Raw genomic sequence first — 7,011 nt, forward strand, 5'->3', positions numbered from 1 at the left:
CCCTGCTCCGTGGACACCAGCCTGGGGGCCGGACAGCAGCCCTGCGGGGTCCCCCGGGGCGTGTGTTGGGGAGAAAGTTGCTCAGAGTCGGGCGGGGTGATGAGACCCCCAGCCCCGCTCCGGCAGGAAGGGAAGGGCTGCGGAGAGGAGCGGGGAGGCTGTTCCTTGTCGTTCTTGTTGGTCTCCGCTGGCACCTCGCCCTCCGACAGGAAACTGATCGTCAATCCCCGTTTCGGCGCCGCCAGGTGCCCGGGAGCATCGGGTGCCGGGAGCGTCAGGTGCCGGGAGCCGGGGGCATGGCTAAGGGACCGGCAGCCGTGAACTGCCCGCCGTGGCCTGTATCGGCCGCGTGTCCCGTGGTCATTAACCAGGTCCAGGCGGTGCCCCCACAGCTTAGCGCCACTGAGACGGTCCTGGGGCCACGGTGTCCACGGCCGACGGGCATGCACCACGGAGCTGGGCGTGGAGGCCTCGGCTTGACCGTGCCATAGAAGCAGGATGTGTGCTTAGCCCAGGGGGGGGCAAACTTTTTGACTCGAGGGCCACAATGGGTTCTTAAACTGGACCGGAGGCCGGAACAAAAGCATGGATGGAGTGTTTGTGTGAACTAATATAAATTCAAAGTAAACATCATTACATAAAAGGGTACGGTCTTTTTCTTTTTTAGTTTTATTCATTTCAAACGGGCCGGATCGGCCCGCGGGCGTAGTTTGCCCACGGCTGGCTTAGCCTGTTACTGGACAGCAGAGCGGCAGGTGGGCCTGAGTGGAGGGGTGCAGGCACAAACCGTGAGAGGAAGTGGGGTTCCACTGGGAACAAGGGCAGAACAGGCGTGGGGGCCCCATGGGAGCGTCACTTAGAGACACTTCCTTCTCCCCCGGGAGCTAGGGTTAAAGGGGGGTCTGCCAGCAGGGGCGGCGGGAGGGCGGCTGTGAAATCCCTCGTTGGGGAGTGGGTGGGGGCCCAGAGGCCGGAAATGGGGCCGCGTAACAGTCAGAGGTGGGGCTCTCAGCTCCCGGTTTCACTCCTGTTTCTGGAAAAGCCCAGGGCTCTGGCTCTGGGACAGACGGAGGCCTGTGCCTGAGGCCGGAGAAAGGTCGTCCCCTGACAGTGCCAAGGCGTGTGGGCTGAGATGCGAAAGACAATAGTCAGGCTCAGTGAAGGCAAAGACTGACCTTTGTCAGGGAAGATTCTAGCCAAGGACGTGCCTCGGGCATCTTCTCGGGGATAACGTGGCACAAGTGACGAGTCACCGGTCAGGCGAGTTCTGTTCAGCAGGTTTGTCTCGGATCCAGGAGAGGCTTCCATGGGCTGGAGGTCACGTCAAGGTCACATTGGACGGACGGACGGACGCTCAGACTTCAGGACACCTCCTCTGTGCTGACCTGCGTGCAGCACGGCCAGGGGTGAAGCTGAGGAGGGCGGTGGAGGATGAAAGAAAACGGACAAGAGAATACAGTTGGGGCCCGGTGGGTCACTGCACCCGGATGCGGACACAGTGACAGCCCCTAAGCTGAGTCTTTATTTTATGGTCAGAACACACAACGCAAAACAAGGGCGTGGTCAGGACGCTTACCATGTGCTCGCGAGTTTCAGATCTACTTAATTACAGGCACCTGAGAACTCGATCAGGCTTTGTTTTGGCAGCATTGCTGCACCTCCCGCAGCCCGCATCCCTCAGCCACCTGGGACACAGGGTTGACCACAGGGTCAAGCTTACAACCACAGCCTTGGCTATAATCGTGCTGGGGGGGCTTCGCCTCATCAGTCCGAGGCTTGAACCTGTCCAAACGCTGTAGCCGCTCTCCACGCTGTGTCTGTGGCTGCTGGCCTGTCCGGAGCAAAGGAAGTCCTCCCTAATCTGCAAGCCTCGTGGGTGATTTCACGCCAGGCACACCCCTGCCACCCTGGCCAGAGCCGCCCCACCTAGTCCGGGGACTAGAACATTTCTGGAAGCATTTCCGCTGCCTGCCCCTCCCTCAGCGGTTTGGGCTGCCACTCAGCCTTTTAAGGACCGTTGGACTGCGGTCTCAGGCTCACGCTCCAGAGGTGAGTGGCTCTCAGACCTGTGAAAACACTGCGGCTCCCACATGGTGGGCGTGCCACTAAAGAATCCACCGCACAGAGACCTCGTTCTCTAGAACGTTCCAGAGAACACTGTGCCAAGAGATACCGCACAACAGAGGATCCCACCGTCAAATCCACTGGGGACCGCCCCCGGGAGGCCCCCTGTCACTGCCCACGCTGAAGGAGGAGAGCAGCTCCACCGCCGCCCCCCCCCCCTTTGTTTCATCAGCACAGGAAGCGGATTGGGGTGCTGACCCTCTTAGGAAAGCGCTGTCAACCTCTGGAGGGAGGATGGCATGGGCAGTCCTGGGGGTGGAGGGTGAGGACATGACTGGGTCCCTGCTTCCTACAGGCTTTTGTGATGGGCTGATGGCCACTCACCCACTCAGCAGGGAGGGGGCAGCAGGGGAGGGGGCAGCAGGGGAGGGGACAGCAGGGGAGGGGACAGTAGGGGAGGGGACAGCAGGGGAGGGGAGGTCCTGCCTCCAGGAAGGGGCTGTTTCAACACTTGCTGCCTGGATGGGGAAGGGGAGGGTGTCTGGCACGAATGGCTTCAAGGAGTGGCCAGTGTGAGTGAGTGTGAGAGGGCATGTGTGTGGGTGAGTGTGAGCGAGTGAGCGTGTGCACACATGTGCATATGGGGGGGGGGGGCAGGACTGGGGTGTGGAGCCCATAGAGCCCAAGAGGCTGACTTCAGTGTGAGCCCAGCCTTCCCGAGGGCCCGGGACCCCAGGGAGGCTTTGCTGGAGGTGCTGGGTGATGTGCCCCCCTCCGGGCCCACAGTCCTCATGGGGCACAGAGGACCCTGGAGCTACACACCCCAGCCCTCCCTCTGGGCCCCCTCATACCCACCCCCCGCCCACAACCTTGCTTGGCGACCTTGCTTGACACCCGGTCTCCCCACCACAGGAGGGGCCAGGTGAGGAAGGGGAGGGGCCACATGAATACGGGGCTGCGGACACGGTGTGGACAGGTGTGGTCATGACCATGGTGTGGTCCTGTGACCATGGGTTGCGGTTGTGGATGAAGAGGCCACATGCTAACCTGACTGGCTCAGGGGAGGCCGCGCAGCCGTTTTGCAAACTCAGAGACCTAGAGCAGCCGTGGGCAAACTACGGCCCGCGGGCCGGATCCGGCCCGTTTGAAATGAATAAAACTAAAAAAGAAAAAGACCGTACCCTTTTATGTAATGATGTTTACTTTGAATTTATATTAGTTCACACAAACACTCCATCCATGCTTTTGTTCCGGCCTCCGGTCCAGTTTAAGAACCCATTGTGGCCCTCGAGTCAAAAAGTTTGCCCACCCCTGGGCTAGAGTCACCACCAAGGATGGTCTGAGATTAAAACCTTTAATTAAAGAGCAGTTGATGGTGAAGAGTCATGTCCCAGGCCAGTATCTTCCCCGACAAAGGTCAACTTCGATCTTACTGAGGTGCCGGGCGACCCCGCCCCCTCCGGGCCCACGGTCCTCATGGGGCACAGAGGACCCTGGAGCCACACACCCCACCCCTCCCTCTGGGACCCCTCATGGCCCCCCCACGACCTTGCTTGGCGTCCGTGCTGAGAGGAGCTTTCGGGGGAGATGGTAGGAGCCTCCTTGTGCTTGAGATTGTGGGACCCAGACAAGCGGTTCGAGGTGTAGGAGGTGACACTGTCCCCAGGACCCTGGTGTCGCTGGCGCCGCGTTGGCGGCTCCGTCCTAACCGGGAGCCCCATCAGACAGGCCCTCCCGGGAACTGGTCACGCACGCTCCCGGAGCTGCGATTTCACGGCTGCCGTTGGAACCCAGAGCGTCTGCGAGGCTCAGGAATCCAATTTTGCTGGATTATGTCCCCGCTTTGCTTCGGGCGGGAGCGCCGTCTGGGCTGGTGAAATGGAGGGTGACGAGATGCAGCCCGGATTTCACGCCTCTTTTCCCCGCGCACCTGCTGTGCGTGTCCCGAGTGCGCCCGAGCCCTGGCGGCAGCTGCTCCGCACAGACGACCCGCTGCCCGGGGCTCTATGGGCTCCACACCCCAGTCCTGCCCCCCCCCCCCATATGCACATGTGTGCAAACGCTCACTCGCTCACACTCACCCACACACATGCCCTCTCACACTCACTCACACTGGCCACTCCTTGAAGCCATTCGTGCCAGACACCCTCCCCTTCCCCATCCAGGCAGCAAGTGTTGAAACAGCCCCTTCCTGGAGGCAGGACCTCCCCTCCCCTGCTGTCCCCTCCCCTGCTGTCCCCTCCCCTGCTGCCCCCTCCCCTGCTGCCCCCTCCCTGCTGAGTGGGTGAGTGGCCATCAGCCCATCACAAAAGCCCGTAGGAAGCAGGGACCCAGTCATGTCCTCACCCTCCACCCCCAGGACTGCCCATGCCATCCTCCCTCCAGAGGTTGACAGCGCTTTCCTAAGAGGGTCTGGTCAGCTGGTCCGTTTCCCGGTGAGGGTGGGGGGCCGAGCGCGGATTGAGATCCTGGTGTCGCGACTGCGGCTTCTCCCTCGCCTGGCGCTGCCTTGTGTCCGAATAAGGTTCTCGTTCCAGGTTTCTCCCTGCCCAGCTCAGCTCCGCCTCGCGTGCCTCTGGCGTGTGTGTGGCTTTTTGGTTAATCCTCCCCCGAGGATATTTTCCATTGATTTTCAGGGAGAGTGGGAGAGAGAGGGAAAGACAGAGAGAAACATCGATGTGAGAGAAACACATGGATTGGTTGCCTCCTGCATGAGCCCGACCGGGCCTGGGCTGGGGGGGAGCCTGCGTCCGAGGTACGTGCCCTTGACCGGAACCGAACCCGGGACCCTTGGGTCCATAAGCCGACGCTCTGCCCACGGAGCCACACCGGCCCGGGCTCCCTGTGTGTTTTGGTCAGTTACACGGCACTCGCTTCAGAGGACGACGTGAACCCACACGGGCCGAGTGTCCACGGGGCCACGGCCTCTCGTTCCCCACTTGTGATCCGTGTGCAGCCCAGGGGCCGGGTGTCCAGCGGCTTCGTGAGAACAGATCTGCCGGGAGGACAGAGAAGAGGCCGAGTTAAAGACGAGTCCGCAGGGAGCTGCTTTGCCTTGTTTGCCGGGTGGTGATAAATGGAAGTGCCTGCTCCTGATTTAAAGAGACGCGAACCGAGGCTCCGAGAGAGCACTTGGTGATGGAGAGCTCCTCACACTCACAGCGAGGCCTTCCGGCCAGGAGGCTTTGCACCGCAGGTGAATGGTTGGTCACTAGATCATTCTGTCCTGTTACCTGTTGGATTCACCAATTTTCTCACGGCCACAGCCCCCATCCCCGTCTGGGCCACCATCGTCTCCCGGTTGGGCTCAAGTAAAGCTGTTTGTAGATTAAATGTCTCTTTGAAAATCGTGGTGCAGCCCGGCTGGCGTGGCTCAGTGTTTAGCGTCGACCTACGAACCAAGAGGTCCCTGGTTGGATTCCCGGTCGGGACACAGGCCTGGGTTGTGGGCTCCATCCCCAGTGTGGGGCGTGCAGGGGGCAGCCGATCCGTGATGTTTCTGTCTCTCATCATTGATGTTTCTCTCTCTCCCTCTCCCTCCCTCCCTCTCAGGTGAATGAGGCCGCCTGGCCCTGCACGAGAACGCGGGGTGGGGGCCCCTCTGGGTCCTATTTAAATGACAAGGGGATTCACGAAGGTCTTTCTGGAATATTCTTCCTCTCTTATTTTTTCTTTTTTTTTACTCTTATCCCAAAGCTGGGAGGGTGGGACTTGTTTAAAATGCCCAAGTAGCCCTGGCTGGTGTGGCTCAGTGGGTGAGCATCGTCCCAGGCACCGGTTCAGTTCCCGGTCAGGCCACAGGCCTGGGTTTCGGGTTCATTCCCCGCTGGGGGCGTGCAGGAGGCCGATCCCTGATTCTCTCTCATCTAGCAATAAAACATATTTATAATTTTAATTGCACTACGGGGGGGAGGGACGCTCTGCCTCGCTCTCCTGAAGGGCAGCTGCAGGCCAGGCTCCCGCCTTTAATAACCGTTAGTGAGGCCGCTGCGTTTGCTCTCGCATGTCTCATCGCATCTGCTCCTGCGACGTCGAGGCGGGTTCCCTGGTCTCGCTGGGCATTGGCGACAGTCTGCTTCCTGCGAATCGCTTGCTCCTGGTGTTGTGTCCGGCCGCTGCCCCCTCCCGCCCCCTTTAGCAGCATCTCAATACTCGCTACTCCTCACTGTCCGCTCGCGATGGAGACGGACAGGCCGCGTGGGCAGCTCTGGGTGTGGGCGAGCCGGCCGAGCGTGCCTCCCGGCTTAAGGGAAAAAACAAGTGAAGGAGGCCGAGCAGCCGCAGCCCTGTGTCCTGCTGGGGCGCGGCCGGCTCCGGGCTGTGCTGTGGTGGCGCGCCACACGGCGTCGCAGGTGCTGTTTGTCTTCTGTGCCTGACGCTCCCGATTCCTCGCTGACCTCCGCTCTGAGTTAGCGACGTCCACTCGGGTGGCTTTACCGCCAACACAAGTCGGAGGGGGCTGCGGCCGTGACCGCCGTGTTGTTCCGTGAGATCAGGCGTGTGGGGGGCACCCCCACCCTGGGCAGGTGCCTGGCAGGTGCCCTGTGGGCTTCAGGCGCCTCCTGCCGTCTGGCGGGGTCCCCGGCTCGGCTAGCAAGGCCGCCTTTTTCCCGGGGTCTACCTGCGGGCGGCATGGCAGCTCCTGGCTGCCCTCGATTAGACTCTTCATTCAGCTCTTAAACCCCCGCCAGGAGCCTCTTAGCATTCCGGCCGGGCTGCGGCTCACGTGTTGGAGGAGGGGGAGGCACGCGTGTGCAGGGAGCTTGAGAAATGACCGCCCGGCACGGCTGCGGGCCTGTTGTCAGGCGGCGGGTCATAAATCAGCCCGTGTCAGGGCGGCTCGTTGGATGTGGAACGTGTTTGGGCCAATCGCGTCAGCCGGGGGCCATGTGGGAGCCGTGCTGCCCGCCTCCCGGGCTGCCCAGAGCTGCACCCCCCTCTCCCCCA

Source organism: Myotis brandtii, unplaced genomic scaffold (assembly GCF_000412655.1).
Source record: "Myotis brandtii unplaced genomic scaffold, ASM41265v1 scaffold247, whole genome shotgun sequence".
NCBI classification, from domain to species: Eukaryota; Metazoa; Chordata; class Mammalia; order Chiroptera; family Vespertilionidae; genus Myotis; species Myotis brandtii.